This window comes from Oryx dammah, unplaced genomic scaffold (genome assembly GCF_014754425.2).
Source record: "Oryx dammah isolate SB20612 unplaced genomic scaffold, SCBI_Odam_1.1 HiC_scaffold_19, whole genome shotgun sequence".
NCBI classification, from domain to species: Eukaryota; Metazoa; Chordata; class Mammalia; order Artiodactyla; family Bovidae; genus Oryx; species Oryx dammah.
Genome location: NW_024070203.1, coordinates 26,356,789 through 26,375,518, shown reverse-complemented (window position 1 = coordinate 26,375,518; position 18,730 = coordinate 26,356,789).

The following is an 18,730-nucleotide window of genomic DNA, read 5'->3' as shown; positions in this document are numbered from 1 at the left end:
ACAAACGCTTATAATCTCAAATGCTCACAACTCCTTTCCATGAAGGTTCAAGTTTCAAGACTGTGTTGTAGGATGTAGGCTTTTGTACAGTTTTACATGGGTGAGAGCCAACTTTTAACAAGACTGGTTCCCCTCAACAGTATCCCTACTGCCATCACTGTTACTACCATCCAGAAAATTCTCATTTCTCAAAGAAAGCACCCAAGTGTCAGGAGCCAGTTCTGCCAACATCTCGGCATCTTTCCAGTGGGCCCATCTGTCTGCATTGCTCAATCAAGACCTAACAGCTCAGAGCATATGGCTGGGACTTCTTGTCTTAGAGAGTTGAAGTTGACAAATACTTGAGAACACACAGTTGGTGTGGGACGTATATTGGCTCAAAGAAACTTGGTCTGTTTGCAATCCTGAGGTTCATGGGGAAATTACCTGAAGTCTTTGTAAAAGAAGAACCTTCCCATTTTCACAAGAGTAGATGGAAATGATGACATATTCCAGTTCCAGTTCCAGTTCAGTTGCTCAGTTGTGTCCAACTCTTTGTGACCCCAGGAATCACAGCACGCCAGGCCTCCCTGTCTATCACCAACTCCCGGAGTTTACTCAGACTCATGTCCATTGAGTCGGTGATGCCATCCAACCATCTCATCCTCTGTCATCCCCTTCTCCTCCTGCCCCCAATCCCTCCCAGCATCAGGGTCTTTTCCGATGAGTCAACTCTTCACATGAGGTGGCCAAAGTATTGGAGTTTCAGCTTTAACATCAGTCCTTCCAAAGAACACCCAGGGCTGATCTCTTTAGGATAGACTGGTTGGATCTCCTTGCAGTCCAAGGGACTCTCAAGAGTCTTCTCCAACACCACAGTTCAAAAGCATCAATTCTTCGGTGCTCAGCTTTCTTCACAGGCCAACTCTCACATCCATACATGACCACAGGAAAAACCATAGCCTTGACTAGATGGACCTTAGTTGGCAAAGTAATGTCTCTGTTTTTTTAATATGCTGTCTAGGTTGGTCATAACTTTCCTTTCAAGAAGTAAGCGTCTTTTAATTAAATGGCTGCAATCACCATCTGCAGTGATTTTAGAGCCCCCCGCAAAAATAAAGTCTGACACTGGTTCCACTGTTTCCCCATCTATTTCCCATGAAGTGATGGGACCAGATGCCATGATCTTTGTTTTCTGAATGTTGAGCTTTAAGCCAACTTTTTACTCTCCTCTTTTACTTTCGTCAAGAGGGTCTTTAGTTCCTCTTCACTTTCTGCATTAAGGGTGGTGTTATCTGCTTATCTGAAGTTATTGATATTTCTCCCGGCAATCTTGATTCCAGCTTGTGCTTCTTCCAGCCCAGAATTTCTCATGATGTACTCTGCATAGAAGTTAAAGAAGCAGGGTGACAATATACAGCCTTGACGTACTCCTTTTCCTATTTGGAACCAGTCTGTTGTTCCATGTCCAGTTCTAACTGTTGCTTCCTGACCTGCATATAGGTTTCTCAAGAGGCAGGTTAGGTGGTCTGGTATTCCCATCTCTTCCAGAATTTTCCACAGTTTATTGTGATCCACACAGTCAAAGGCTTTGGTATAGTCAATAAAGCAGAAATATATATATTAGTATTATACTATTCCAGCTATATAAACGTAGAGACCCAGAAAGTTTGAAGGACACACCCTAACTGAACTTGGGATAAACGTGATAGAAACTGAACTAGCCCCAACCATGCTCTTTACATTTACTTAATCAGACTGTTTCATCTTCCAACTACTCCAGGTAAGTAGAATTTTTCTATATGTTGGAATATTAAGTGTTCTGTGAAAAGAAAGTGTTGCAAGAACAAATCTGGGCAAAAACACAGCTAGACAAAATATATTGGAAAAACTCTGGGGATGGGAGCAAGGTAGGCAAATAGTTGATATTTCAGCATGTAAATTTAAACAATAGGACCTATTTTTATCAGGTTGTCAGGCTGTATACAATCATAGTCCTTTTAAGAACTACTTATCCTTGAGAATAAATCAATAAACAAGACAATCATTGTCTCTGTTTTCATGCAGTTTATGGTCTACTGTGAGATTATGGAATCAGTTAGGGCCCTAGAATGGAAACAATAGCAACATCAAAGAGTTGATGGAGAAATTTACTGAGTTATGAGCAAGGGTAAAGGGAAGGAATAGAGAAGCACCTTAGGGCTGACAATGCTAGGGAGCTGATACATGCTCTAGGGTAGAAGAGGCAAGAGGAGGTCAGAGATGGAAAAACCACTACAAAACAGAGAGGGATTAGGTGTGGGAAATGGATTTTCCTGTTGTCAGAACTGTTGCCTATGGCCCCCAATGGCAGGACCCCATTGGTAACCAGAGAGTAAAGGAATGTGGGTGATACAATCTGTAGTTTAGCTTCCTCAAACAGAGTATGGCTGACAAGAGTAGAGAATATTTTTTGTTGTTTTTGGAGGGCATGATGAGGTGGGATGTTGAAAATAAAGAAAAACCAACTTACTTACGGTATGTTCCTAAAGTCCAGTACTCACAAAGGAGACATAGTAAACTCTTGATTCATGTTTATTTAATGGAAAATGGTAACATGGAAATAAATGGGTTTGGGAGCCAAAGCATGATCTAGAATCCCATTCCTGTCATTTTTTTAGCTGTGAGATATTGGACAATTTCCTTAAACTCTTTGTTTCAATTTCTATAAGATGGAAATAATAATGCCTTCTTCCCAGGGTCTTCATAAAAAATAAAATAAAGTATTTTTAAAACATTTGATGCATAGGAAACTTTGAAATAGTATTGTGTTCTTTCCTTCCTTCTTCTATACTATTGCATCTGTATTACTGTAATAATTCCAGGAATTTATAGCCCAGCAAGCATAAGATTCAATGTTGGACATAACTGGCAAATATTCTAACAAACTTAAAAGTGTTGAAAACAATCACTCAAAACAATAGCAAAAGTAAAATAATGCTGGTCTTAAAAGAGATAAGAAAACCAACCTAAAGATTACAGTCATCTAAAATTCCACTCCTTAAAATAGCTTTTTGATTTTTACATCAGAGCATTTTGGACAATCGTTTAAAAAATGTTGTAAAAGTTACCATCCCTAGGGTGATGAATGTGCTTCTAATCTCTTCCTACCCTGCTTTTCTCCTGCAGAGTTATTTGTCCAAAACCAGAATTGATTATACCACATTTCTCTCTTAAACATAGCTCCCATGTGTATATAGTACAAAGTTTAAACTCCTTGGTGAGACATCCAAAGATTTTCCCAATCAACCTCCAAAATATATCTCTAATCCAATATCCCAGCACTCCATATGCTATAGATCAGCTTCTCTGAATGACTCATGCTTTGTAATACATTTTCATATCTGAGTTCCTTATTGTTTTCTCTGTCCTTACCGCCCTTCTTGGCAGGTGAAATCCTGTTAATCCTTTAGATCTTAGCCTCAGTGTTGCTTCTTTGGAAAACAGGTCATTCCTACTCCTTTGTTCCCATAGTGCTTTTGTTATAATGCTTAATACTTCCTGTGTTATAATTAGTTGTATGTCTGTCTCCCTAGCCAGTTCAATGTACAGAGCCTATATGTACCAGGTATAGTGAACAGCTTTTAACTGTAGAAATACAGTTAAAGTAAGGAGGAATTCATTAAAGTGGGCTTCCTGAGAAAGGTCGACATGAAGTGAATGTTAGATTTGTAAGGTGGGGAGTATATGTACTTTAATGAAGGAGAATTGAACTTAGTTGGCACACCAAGGCCAGTGCTTTGAGAATGACAGAGAGCAAAGATGTTTTCATGGAAGAGCAAGTGAATAGGGTACAACTGAGGGAGAGGCAGCAGAAGTTAATGGAAGGAAGAATGACTGGTCCTCAGTCCTTCCCCTTCCCTATGCAGTCTTCCCTGGCCACTTCTGCCCTAGGCACTGGCCCTACTTTGGCTCAGTTCTATAGCTCAATCTTCAGCATCTGTTTGGCCTATCTAGCCGATTGTTAAGAACTTTGCCTTTCTTCCCCACTAAATTATAGACATCCTGTATCCTGAAGCCACATCTCATTATCTTCAACTTGTGTGTACACGTCAGTGAGTTGTTGTTGAATGAAATGATGAAAGACCTTGATTTCCTAATCCATGGATTGGACAATAGAGAGGCTCTGCCCAGCTGGTTTTCCTTTTCTTCCTCCTCTCGCACACACACACACACACAAGTTTAAAAAAACTTTTTATCTTATATTCATCAAGGGCCTGTTGTATGCCAGTCCCCTTTGAGGTACTAGGGCTATAACAGAGATTAAGAAAGACAAAGTTCTTGACTTGATAAAGCTTATCGTGCCCTGAAGGAGACACAAACAATGAGTAAACAGGTATAAAATAATATGTTTCAAGACTTAGTAAGTGCTGTGAAGAAAAGTTGAGTTGGATAATGATGGGGTAACAATGTGGGGATAGAATGGGAGCTATGATCTGAGATGCACATACTATGAGAATGAAGTTACATTAAGATGGTGCAGTTAAAATATGCCAAAACTTTCTCAACCAATTTTTGAACCTGTTTATAAGCACACTTAACAAGTCCTTCTAAGGAGCATAATTAATGGAACATAATTTTTCAGATTCACAAAGCATAATTTTTCTTCATAGTCCTGCAGTATCCATTACCAATTATTTCATGAGTTTCTGGACTTTTTCTTTCATAGTTTATTAAATTACCCACTGACATCTGAAATGAGATTTGATTAGTGTTAACTTCCTCCTTATTTTCTCCATAGACACATTGAGAATTAAAATTTTGTTTGCTCGTTCATATCTGTTCTTCCTTCCTTTATAAAATCTCAGTGTAATATTTTCAGCTATCTACAAATTTGATGAATGTCATTGAGAAGCAGGAGAATGGGAACTGTTACATATTAGCTCCAGGATATATGGTCATTGTATTCCTCTCAGATTATTCAAAAAACACCTGTTGAATATCTTTTATGGGTCAGCTACTATTTCAGTTAATACATTAGTGAAAGTGAAGTCACTTAGTTGTGTCCGACTCTTTGCGACCCCATGAACTATAGCCCACCAGGCTCCTCCATCCATGGAATTTTCTAGGCAAGAGTGCTGGAATGGGGTTGCCATTTCCTTCTCCAGGGGACCTTCCCGACCCGGGATCGAACCCGGGTCTCCCGCATTGCAGGCAGACGCTTTTACTGTCTGAGCCACCAGGGAATCCCAACATTAGTGAATAAACACTCAAATTTCCCTTCTTTCATAGAGCTTACATTCTTCAAGGGGAAACAGGCAATAAACATAAGACATATATAAATTGTAAGGTATGCATAAAACATGATGAATGCCGTGAAAAAAATATATTGAGCCATGTATAAAGGAATTGGCTGGGGTTGCTTGTGCTAAAAGCACTTTAGCACTTTACACTTGACATAGAAAAGACTGTGCAATGATAGATGTCTTGTATATTCAAGAGATGCTTGGTGTGTTGTTCAAGGGGTACCTGAAGTAAAAGAAAGATTTGTAAAATATAAGGAAAGACAGACAACAGGAACCAGATCCTAAGGGGCCATCAAGGCCATTGTAAGGCCATTGGCTTCTATTCATAGCAGCTATATTTCTCACAGAACACAATCTTTATCAATTTGCTTTCAATTCTAGTTTGAAAATTCTAAAGTAAACAGGGCTAATGAGCTCCATGATTGAAGTTATTTTCCACTTTGGATCTGACAATGTGTTTTTATGTACATTCATTTACTTAATTGCCCCAAATCCTTAGGTTAATAATTCCAGTTTTCAAATGAAGAAGCTGAGATTTGGAGATGTAAAGTGACTGCCGCCTTGATATCCTGCTTAGGTGTGGAGAATCAATGTGCAACTCATATCCAGGAACATTTTATTGGAACAATGTCTATCACTCTCACTGTTACCTTTTTATAACCAGTTACTTTCTTCTTTTCCTGGGACTACCTCATCTGCCATTGAACTGATGGACTTCTGTCCACTCTATCTGGTCAATCTGACTGCTGCTGCTAAATTGCTTCAGTTGTGTCCGACTCTGTGCGACCCCATAGACGGCAGCCCACCAGGCTCCTCCCTGGGATTCTCCAGGCAAGAACATTGGAGTGGGTTGCCATTTCCTTCTCCAATGCGTGAAAGTGAAAAGAGAAAGCGAAGTCGCTCAGTCATGTTGGACTCTTCGCAACCCCATGGACTGCAGCGTACCAGGTTCTTTCGTTCATGCGATTTTCCAGGCAAGAGTGCTGGATTGGGTTGCCATTGCCTTCTCCGGGTCAATCTGACTAAGTCATCCCTATTTCAATGAGTTCCTAATCGTTGGTGTGGTCTGCAAGACAGTGAATGGGTGTGCTTCTGTCTTTTTCTCCACTTTAGGCCCACAGCCCCATCTCTTCTGTTTGGGCTAGTCACATTCACTTTTGTTAATCCTTGATCCTGCTGCACATGGTGTTCTATCTGCATGGAAAAAAATTCTTCTCTTATTCCTCTGATTTATTCCTATTTTTCATATCTTAGCTCAATACTGTCCTCATGCTACATTTTTTTTTAACATACCTGGGATCTCAAAAACATTTGTTCAATGAAAGAGGCTCTGGAGTTTCAATTAAAAAATTGTTAAATGAATGGATACATAGCTGAGAGAACATCTGGAGGGAGTTAAAGCCCACGTTAGTTCCACAACACCCACTATTCTCACGTAATAATTATTTTATGCAAGTCTGTGATTAGTATGGAAGAGTAAGTTGGAAGGAACCTTTGCTCAACAACAAGGACAGAGAGGTGCACAGTTAAGCAGTTAACACATCATTTGTTTTTATGACAAATATGTGATTTTACATATTCAACATATATTTGCTGATTTTTTTTTCATGAGGGTAAAGTTGCAATTATGTTTTCATCCACAAAAAACCTGCATCTGTGTAGGCAATTTACAGCTTGCATTGTATTTTCATTTATTCTAGCTCATTGAAATCTTATAAGGACCCTATGATGTGGTTGTTAATACAACATATACCTACCTGTCATTTGGTTTAACTAAGCGTTTTATCACTGCACCAGTGACTCAGACAGAACTCAAAAAGTCACTTGTAATTTTGCTGAGGTAAGATCTTGAAAGTCATGTTTAAGCCATTTAACTAGTCAGTAAGCTTGACTAACCATTTAAGATATGCAAACCATTAGAGCTTTGTTTTTCTTTGCAAAAAGGAAATTTAAGCAAAATGCGGTGTGTACATGAAGAGAAAATGGAAACAGCTAAGAAAACAGTGGTTCTTGGCTGGGAGCAAGTGACAGGCTATGATGACACTGCCTAAAGTAATGATTAAAAACAGTTTTTTCTGTTTTTTCACCATCTTAGAATTGTCAATGTCAAAAGAATATAATCAATGTTTAAAAAAATGTCAATGTTATACTAAATTTTGTAAGCAAGATGTAAACTTCTTAATATTTCTTTTTGTCTTTCATCAAATTCTATTACGTATCCCGCCGATTCTACACTTCATATTTGAGTCCTTCTCTGACTGAGCTTCTGCTCAGCCCAGAGATCTTTGTCCTGGTTCTTTCTCTTCCCATTGTTCTGGGCTTGGAATTCCAGCTCAGAAATTCCATATTCTTGAAAATCCAGAATATGAGATTGTAAGGCTATCAAGCACTTAGCAAATTGGAAAGCAAAAGTTAAGATACTTTATGAGCTCATCCAGAAATTTCTTTTAATAGGGGGAGAGGGATAAGCTGCGTCGTTCTGATAATGATTTTGTTCCATTGTCCACAAATTGTGTTGTATAGAAAAGTGAATATTTTCTTGGTGAATACTAAGTATTTACAAAGAATAGTCCCCAGTGTACAATAAAAGACAGAGATACTTGGAAAAAATGTGTAAATATGACACTATTTTCCTTTAATGTTAATTATAACTTTGTAATATCCTCATAAAAAGGTAGAAAAGAAGTCACCTTGACTCACCTAGTTATTTTATACTTGCTTTGGACCTTGAACTTGCTCAAGACCCAGATACTGCTTCTTTATGTTTTTCCCATTTTGCATACAATCTTTCTTAAGTACCCAAGCCTAACCTGGTTTTTAATCTTTGCTGCTACTAGATCAATAATGTCAATTCATCATGGATGTTCCACCTCTATGACTCAAAAGGAGCAATGATACGTGTTCATGATTCAAAGCCAGTAGAATGGCTTTTGTAAAGCTGGAGTTCAGATTTAGTCCTAAGCACTTGCCAGAACAGCCTGGTACATTATTTCATGAACTCTTAGACAAAAGAAAATTGTGAGGCTATTTATTTTGATCTTTGGGCTTTTTTTCCGCCTTTCCTTTTATCACCTACTTGTGTATCTAATTTTTTTCTCTCTCTCTCTCTCCTTGATTAAACTTAAACTTCAGCCATTTACAGAGCATAGCCTCTCTTACTGCATCCCAAACTATGCCATTTGTTGTGAGATTTGTCTCTTTGACTCAAGATTCTTCTACATTCTTCTTACATAGGTCTGGGAAGACAGCACTGAGTGTGGATTTTGGAGTCAGGTAGCCCGGAGTTTGATATCCAGCTCTACTGTGTGCTGTTTTTGAGGAATAAACCTAAGTCTATGTTCATCAGGTGATAGATGTTCAAGTTCATCATGTAATAAGTGTCTGGTTTATTTTACTTACCCCTTAAGACCACCTGATCCTTATTACTTCAAAGCTATTTCGTATGCTGATCTGTACCAGGTGTTAATTTATTCACATAACTTAACACTATCAATATTTTAACTGAACATGTCTAGGAAGTTGCAACACAGAGAACTCCAGAGTTCTCCAACAGACCATTTTACAACTACGATGGAAATATTCTCTATTTGCCCAGTTCAGTGGAACAGCCACTGACTACGTGGGAATGTTGAGAGATTGACATGTGGCTAATACAATTGAGAAACTGAATTTTTACTTTAATTATGATGCTAACTATTTAAAATTTAAATCTGAATAATTACAATGGCTACAATGAACAGGATAGCACAGTCTTAAATACAATTTCAGACATTATGAAAGGTCCGTGAGATAAATATTTATTTGAATGGACAGCTTTCCAACACGCTTCAACTACTGGAAATCATATCCACTCTGCCTATTCCTCAGCTGCATGACCAAAAACTCCAAGGTTGTGTATGTTTAGGTATATATAAGGTTATTATTGCTATCAAATTTTTAAATATATCTTTATTATTTTCCAATTATCTGGATAGTTCTTTATTTTCTTTTGTTCAAGAAATATGCCAAATAAATCCAGGAGAGAAGCCAGTTTGGAGTTATCATTAATTTCATTTAGCATTTGTCTCCTCAGCCCTGACTATTGCTTCTTTTGCCGTATAAATGGATTTTCATTCCTTTAATTCTCCTGGGTAGGTTTAATTCACTATTGATGGTCTGATCTCAGCCCTTTATTAAGTCAGAATCCTGCAGTTTAGAAATTTTCCCTAGTGGAACATTTGCTTTGAATAAGGCATGTATCTCCTATATTTCTTCTACTTGGATGGGGCATCATTTAATATACTACTGCTTAGAATTTACACAGAGATGTTCAAATAAACACTGAAATAAAATAAGTTAGCTTTTATTTAACTTTGTGTATGCACATTTTATCAGGGTCATACATGATATGCCTTATGATAGTGAGCTCTTCATCACTGAAATTATTTAAGCAAAAGTATGAGCTCAGGTTTTAGGTATTCTAAAGGTAGGGATTTTAATTCTAAGTTCTTGGCACTTAAATGAGTTTGATGTTGTAATAACAGAATATCTGGAAGCTTCCCTTAATAAACTTTGTTCAGTAAAGCCTCTCCTACTGTGATGTTTCTGATTTCACTCCTGATTGCTTTCTTTCTTTATATTTCTGCTTCATTTTCCTGGATTTCTTTCAAGAAGCCACCTCCCTCTGTCAATAGCATAAGTAGTTGGTCCCCCAGAATCCTCTCCTTAGCCTTCTTTCCGTATCAATCTCTATATTTTCTTCATGAGATTGCATCTACCATCATGGGTCTACCTGCAACACAACACAGATGTGCCCCTAAGCCAAGGACCTGGTAAAACTATCTCCTCCTGGATGTCCCACAAGGGACACATATGACACATTGAAATTCAGTTCATCATCTTCAAACTACCCAAAATATCTATTTTTCCCACATTTTCTATTTAGGTGACTGCTGTAAACATGCAACCAGTTACCCAGACTCAGAGTCTGGGAGTCATTCTTGGCTTTTCTTTCTCTTATCTTCCTCCCAACTGGATGGTCACCAAATTCTGCTCCTTCTACCACCATTCATTAATTTATTCACTTGGCAAACATTTATTCTGTGCATGCTATGAGCCACATAATTTTCTAGATACCGAGTGGAGAGGTGAACTAGACAAGTCCAATCCCTGCCCAAGTGAAGCTTATAGCACATTAGGGAGAGATACAATGAAAATTAAACAGAAAATCACATAAATAAAGTAATTTGTAACCCACATGGGCTAGAATTGACCCAGCCTCTCATGAATCTTTCTCCTAGAAATCTTGTCAAAAATGGCCCTGAATTATTTTTTGCACATAAAAAGAATACAGACCACCAATACTTTGGAATTCTCTTTAAATAGATGACTACTTGTCTATACAAATTGCTTGGAGCCTGCTTCATTTGTGCACTGAGGAGTCTCTTTCTTGAAGACTCATTTTACTTGTAGAATTCACTCAGCCTAACCTCCAACTCCATACAAGTTTCCCTTTTACAAAAGGATGCCACGATTTTGAGCCATCAAGCACTCACTGGACAAGCTCAGAAGGCAGCCTACTGCATTTTCTAATAACTTTGCATGCTGGAAAATTCTCCCTGAAACTCCTATCACTGCTGTTGTTCTGGAGTTAAATCACACCTCTTCGTCTTGTGACTGCATCTCAGATACTAGAAGATAGTTAACTGAAGACTCTAGTCTCCAAATCAGCTCTTCTTAACTCTTTCACATGATTGTCATGTAAATGACAGAATCTTCAGATCTTACACTGGCCAAATCCTAAAAGCACTCTAATTTGTACATTCCCATATTAAAATGTGTTATCCAGAACCGAACACAAAGTTTCAGATGTGATATGAGTAGTTGTGATCATGATATTGATTATAATAAAATCATAAATATTACTGTATGTTTCCTCTGAGCCATACTTAGAAGCAACTGAACTATCCTATTTGAAACTCACTATGATTTTATAGGGGGTTTCCCAGGTAACTCAGTGGGTAAAGAATCTGCCTGCAATGTGGGAGATACAGGCGATGTGGATTCAGTCCTTCAGGTGGGAAGATCCCCTGGAGGAGGGCATGGCAACCCACTCCACTATTCTTGCCTGGAGAATCCCATGGACGGAGGAGTCTGGTGGGCTACAGTCCATAGGGTCCAAGTGACTTCTCTTCACCTCTCTAAGCCTCTGTAATTTTTATTATATCTTAATCTATAGTCTTGTTTTTGTTCAGTTGCTAAGTTGTGTCTGACTCTGTGATCTCATGGACTGTGGCATGCCTGGTGCCTCTCTCCATGGGGATTTCCAGACAAGAAATACTGGATTGGGTTGCCATTTTCTACCCCAAAGGATCTTCCTGGATCAGGGATCGAAAATGTGTCTGCGTCTCCTGCACTGGCAGGTGGATTCTTTACTACTATATACCACCAGGGAAGCCCAATCTATAATCTTAATGCTAATACTACCTCACAGAGTTGTCTTGAAGACAAAATGAGATAATACCCACCAAATACTATATAACTAGGATAGGTGTTTTAAAATGTGAACTTTCATTATGATTGCCATTATTGTGCCATGTAATAATCAATAATCACTAATATGACTTATAACTGAGACACTGAATCCTAAGAAACCAGAGAATTGTAGCTAATGACAATTTCCACAGAAGCTCAAAGGTTTCTTTACTCTTAGAATGTAATAGGATAGGCTATGTGGCAGAAACAATTCTTAATTTTTAATGTCTTAAAACAACAGTAACAAAATGTATATTTCTCATGTATTTTATGTTTCCAGAAAGGCTTTTCACTGGGGCTTTCCTCTGTGTGTGTGTGTGTATATGTATTTGTATGTACTCAAGGTCCCAGAAGGATGAAGGCCTCACTGTCTTGTAGCTTGTGGTCACCCATCTGGACCATGTTGCCATGTTGATGGCTGCACTGGGCAATGAGAAAACCCTGATGGTCATGCATGAGCTCTCCGCAGCTCCAGCCCACAGTGATGCACTTTTCATTGCCTGGCACTAGTCACCTGGTTCCATTAAAGTGCACGGGAAGCTGAGAAGTAAGTCTTCTCTGAGCCCAGGAAGGGAGGAAAACTAGATATGAGTAAAAATTATCAAAGTTAGGACGACCATACGAAACTGCTTGCTGTGGACAGTTTCAGTCTACACCTATTGTCCTGGTTTGAATCATAATCTATAGTTACCCTGAGTAATGTCAGCTCCATCTTCCTACCTACATTATTAAGTCTTTTTGTGAGAGGTCTTCCCTCCCCACCCAATAAAAGCAAACTCCCACTCTTTCTCTATCATATCACCTTATTTCATTTGCACAGCCCATATCACAACTTCTTTGTTTGTTTAACTATTGTCTGTGTATCTCCACTAAAATGTCAGCTCTATGAGAACAGGATCCTTTTCTGTCTTGTTTAAAGCTGTCTTCCCTGTTTCTCACTCAGCATATGTGTATTGAGTGCAAGAAAGAATGTTTTGTTTTCCTCGGTGCAACATTAATAATTGGAAAATAAACAGTAAAGTTACTCTTATCCAAAAGGAAAACTAAAAATATCTGGTAATAGCAAGTACTGATGAGGAGATGGAGAAATGGAAATTCTCATCCATCGCTGTTGAGAATTTAATTTGGTTAAATGACTTTGGAAAACAGCTTTCTATTTCCTAGTAGAGATGACCATGATGTGCTCTTTCTGCAATCCAACAACTCCATTCTAAAGTAGAGAACCCAGAATATGTGCACATGTGCAACAGAACACTTGCACAAGAATATTCTTAGTAGAAAAAATATTCATCTAAATATTCAGCTACAACAGAATATATGAATAGATGTTCATGTCATAAAATATTAAATATCAGTGAAACCGAAGGCACCATAGATAAATATGAATGAATATAAAACATACCATGTTGAGAGCAGATGAGATGTTCCAATCACTCCCTAGACCTAGATCTCTCTAGGTAGCACAAGGACTAAAAGGAAAGACAAAACCCCAGAAGATTCCTTTCGAAAAGCTACCTATAAACTTTCCTTCTTTGAGAATCACATGCATAATAGCTATTTAGGGATAGCTTAGGCATTTAAACTATTAAGGATGTAAGGATTAAATCCTGCAGTGCAGATTCAATTTCATTTAATTGCATATTCATGTTATATTCATTAATAGAAAAAAATAACAATTTCCAGAAAAATACCAGAGAACTGGCCCACTAAGGAAACTGAGGAGGATCTTGGGTACATTTGTGTTAATCACTGGCTCTTAGCCAGGAGTCACCTTGAAGAAGCAGACACTCTAACTGCTGCTCTAGAACCTATACTTCACCTTTACAGGGACTGATGATGCTACCACAACTGGTAACTCCAAAGCCTCATCTTGCCTAAGGATCTGTACCTAGCACATGCCCTCACAGAGCTGGTGTCTGAACATGATGTCCATGGATAGTCTACAGACAGTCCCAAAGTCTCCAAGTTCATGTTGCTAGCAGATGTATTTTGGAAGGAGTATCACCACTTCATTTCTGCCCTCCAAATTTTTCATACATCCATCTGTTGGTCTGAAGACAGAACACATCCAAACACCTAGCTCCAAAAGAATTTAGGAAATACAGGTTTTGGCTTTCTGGCATCTATTATATAGAGGGACACACCAGAGAGACTGTCCACCAGAGTATGGTGGACACCAAGCTACCGTACCCACTGTAAGACATCTTCTTAAGATCTAAGGCCAAAGAGATAATAGGTAATGAGGCAAAAAGGAGGTGATTTTGCTTCCTAAAAGCAATTTTGCATGGCTTGACTAGAAAACTTCTGATCTCTGTTTCAACTCTGATAGTCTTTGATTTATCATCTTGAAACAACTTCCTGCAGTGATTTAAAAAAAGCTATACTGGCAATATAGTAATCACTCCATATCATTCCCATTTGAGTGATAATGCTTTTTGCTTTCTTGGTAGGTCTCTACAGATATCCTTCCCTTTGGGCTCAGAGGGTAAAAATCTGCTTGCAATGCAGGAGACCAGGGTTTGATCTCTGGGTTGGAAGGATCCCTTGGAGAATGGAATGGCGACCCTCTCCAGTATTCTTTCCTGGAGAATCCCATGGACAGAGGAGCCAGGAAGGCTGTGGTCCATGAGATTGCAAAGAATTGGACACAACTGAGCAACTAACTGGAGAAGGCAATGGCACCGCACTCCAGTGCTCTTGCCTGGAAAATCCCATGGATGAAGGAGCCTGGTAGGCTCAGTCCATGGGGTCGTGAAGAGTTGGACACGACTGAGCGACTTCACTTTCACTTTTCATTTTCATGCATTGGAGAAGGAAATGGCAACCCACTCCAGTGTTCTTGCTTGGAGAATCCCAGGGATGGGGGAGCCTGGTGGGCTGCCGTCTATGGGGTCGCACAGAGTCGAACATGACTGAAGTGACTTAGCAGCAGCAGCAGCAGATCAACTAACACTTCAATAGATGTCAGAATCCCAGTTTAATAAGATTGTACTCTAGCCTCCACATGTCTAAAGTAAGATATTTTTACCCTACTTTTTTTTTTTCTGTCTTGGAAACTCTCATCTACTCCACATTCTCAAGATGGAGGACTGTTCACAGAGTCAGACAGAAAAAGGAGGCCAAAAGTCAAATAGTCAAATTGTAAAATGAATCAGGAAATAAAGAGCATAGGCATGGAGATGAACTGGAAAATTTGGTATTATTTCAGCAAATTTATCTAAGTTCTCAAAATGAATTTTACTGGGATTGCTGTCTTGAAGTGTGAAATGGATTAACCTGGTTTGAGGCAACAATGCCTGAAACACAAGATCAAAGCAGAACTATGCTCAAAATGATCCTTTTAAAATTTCCATGTGCGGAAAGATCCTAGAAGTAAAGCAGTGGGTGGCAAAAAAAAAATCAGTGAGGTTCAAATGAAGATTCTAAGTCTCTGCAGCCAAATGTATCTGATTTAATAGATCTGTATAGGGACCTCAGAATATATACTTTAGTAAGGACCTTACTTTATCCTAGTACAGGTGTTCCCTTATCCACCTTTGGAGAAATATGGTTCTAGAGTTGTAAGAGTGGTGGCCACGTTTCCCAGGCGGTGAAAAGAATTCTGATAGAGACTGGGAACTAGGTAGGATACATTAATAGTCTTGTCAACAAAAATCATGGACTAGGTCTCAAAGTGTGGTCCAGAGATGTGTCTTTAAAATGCATACCTCTCCCTCAGAGACGCTGAGTCAGAATTTCTGAAGTGAAGTTGTTATTCAAGTCAATCAGAATTCATGGTAGAATTCGAAAATCACTGTCACAGATAATGTAGAAGACACTGTAACATTATTTTCCCAAAACTCTGAATTCATTGTAGGAGATTCATGGACATTGATACACTTTATAATGCAATATCTAGCAATGACTACATAGTAATTTAATACTAAGTGAACTCCAGGAGATGGTGATGGACAGGGAGGCCTGGCGTGCTGCGATTCATGGAGTCGCAGAGTCGGTCACGACTGAGCGACAGAACTGAACTGAGCTGAAACTGATAACCACTGAATAAAATATCAGTCTTTCTTTCCATTTCTATATATAAGTGAAAGTCGCTCAGTCGTGTCCGGCTCTTTGTGACCCCATGGACTATACCGTCCATGGAATTCTCCAGGCCAGAATACTGGAGCGGGTAGCCATTTCCTTCTCCAGGGGATCTTCCCAACCTAGGGATCGAACCCAGGTCTCCAGCACTGGAGGCAGATTCTTTACCAGCTGAGCTACCAGGGAAGCTGCATTGATTTTATTGTTCATATATATATATATTATTCCTATATGAACAATAAACATGTATATGTTCATATATACATTAATGTGTATATATATATTAAACTGTGTGTACATGGCTTTTTCATATATATACACATTAATGTATGTATGAACATATGCATGTTTATTGCTCATATACGAGTAATATAAATATATATGAACAATAAAGCCGATGTAGAACAGTATTTTACCTGGTCAGTAATCTCAAATCTAATTGCTGAAGAATTATCTAAAAGATATAGTGAGCTAATCCTTGCAGAGTTGAATGCTAGGAGAAATTCTTCCCAAATTATTGTAATGATGAAAATGTGAAGTGATAGTCTATTCCCACAGTCTTTATGAATAAATCTATTACTAGACTATGTACTGATCTTATGAAGATATCCAATGGAGAAGATTGTCATCACTGGGGAAAAATTTCGTGCCCCAAAACAACATACACCATCCTTTGCTTATTTGTATACCAGAGAAAAAAACTGTTATAGCCAACACTTGTGCCTCCAGCTTTAAAACAAATTGAAAGGGAATACAATTGTGTTCCAACATTGTGTTGTTTACCATGTCTATTAAAAACTCCAGATGAAATTCTGAACTTTTATCCTAGTCCTTTTGTTAAGATTATTTTGTTCTCCATCAAAACCATAAGCGTGTTGCAAAATTTATCTGCCTTCACTGATCCTAAATGTAACTGCATTAATTCAAGCTGATAGCTACATGTGAATATAAGCTGATGTCATTTATGAACAAGCACCTTAGCATACTGTTTTAACAACTTATTCTTCTCAGCTTGACAAATATAAACATTTATATTCCAAAGTAATTTACATTTAAAATCCCATGCCACTAGCTGATAAGAGAAGATAGAATATTGAATTTCAGCATGTAAATAAGCTTTTCCAAAACAACAAAGAGAATTCTAGTAAAGGCTTTCATTTAGCCAGTGTATCTCACCCTTTGAGAATTCTAACTAGCACACTTCACAAAAACATATTGGAGAAGTTTGTACACTTTATAAACAAAAAGATGATGAATGTGCATTACATCTACACTGATTTTGTATGACAGGTTATTTGAACTGAGAATTTTAACTGGCTTATGTTCCACTGTCTCATTTTTAGGAACTTACGCATGGAGATATAACTTCAGAGCTATTTATATTAGAGCTTGGGAGGAATAAAGAAGTCTGAATTTATAACCAGGAGAATAAAAATATATGTGTCTATAGTTATAGGACCATACCTAGAATATGGACTTTTTGTAAATGGTCAAAAAGCCTTGTGTAAATGTAGAAAACTATTAATGTCCCACATTTTAAAAAGTGATTTGAGCATTTGGATCTCAGTGAGTAAAGGGCACGTTGTTGTCAGAATTCTCGATCCAATCAACTACCAGAATAATGAAATCTATATAGTAATAGAATTGTATTACTAGAGAATTTAATAAATGGCAACTAGTTTTTTGGACTGGCAGTGAAGGCTTGTGTAAAGTACCAAGGTTTTGAAGTGAATCAACACTGGCTTCCAATCAGGTTTTGCCACTGAGATTGTGATTATAAACTATATGTTATGTGCCAATGAACTGGTGTGACCTTAGAGAAATGTTTTATATCTTTAAGCTATTGTTTTTTAATCTATGAAATATAAATAATAATAGTAAAAGTAATAACAATATCTATTTCAGAGGGGTGTGTTATAGTAATAATTGAATAAAGTAATGAATGGCACTTAGAACAATTTTTGGCAAAGAGTAAAATTTTAACAAAAAAGGAGCCAAAAATATAACCAATTATTTTCTGAGCCTAACCTAAGACCTATTCCTCTTAACTGACTCATTTGAAAAGACCCTGATGCTGGGAAAGATTGAAGGTAGGAGGGGAAGGGGAGGACAGAGGATGAGGTGGTTGGATGGCATCAAACTCAATGGACATGAGTTTGAGCAAGCTTCTGGAGTTGGTGATGGACAGGGAGGCCTGGCGTGCTGCATTCCATGAGGCCACAAAGAGTCAGACACGATTGACTGAACTGAACTGAAGACCTATTCCCCTTAAAATGTAATAATTTAGAGAAAAGAGAAAGATATAGAAATTACTTCAAAACAGGATAGTAATGATAGGATGTAAAAGAGGTTAGTGAAAGAATAAAATTTTTTAAAGGCCCATTAAATTGACAAAAGCAAAAATGTTCTACTCTGGATGTGAGAGTTGGACTGTGAAGAAGGCTGAGCACCAAAGAATTGATGCTTTTGAACTGTGGTGTTGGAGAAGATTCTTGAGAGTCCCTTGGACTGTAAGGAGATCCAACCAGTCCATTCTGAAGGAGATCAGCCCTGGGATTTCTTTGGAAGGAATGATGCTAAAGCTGAAGCTCCAGTACTTTGGCCATCTCATGCGAAGAGTTGACTCATTGGAAAAGACTCTGATGCTGGGAGGGATTGGGGGCAGGAGGAGAAGGGGACGACCGAGGATGAGATGGCTGGATGGCATCACGGACTTGATGGACGTGAATCTGAGTGAACTCCGGGAGATGGTGATGGACAGGGAAGCCTGGTGTGCTGTGATTCATGGGGTTGCAAAGAGTCAGACACGACTGAGTGACTGAACTGAACTGAACGGAACTGAACTGAACAAGTGCTGACAATAGTGGGGAGTA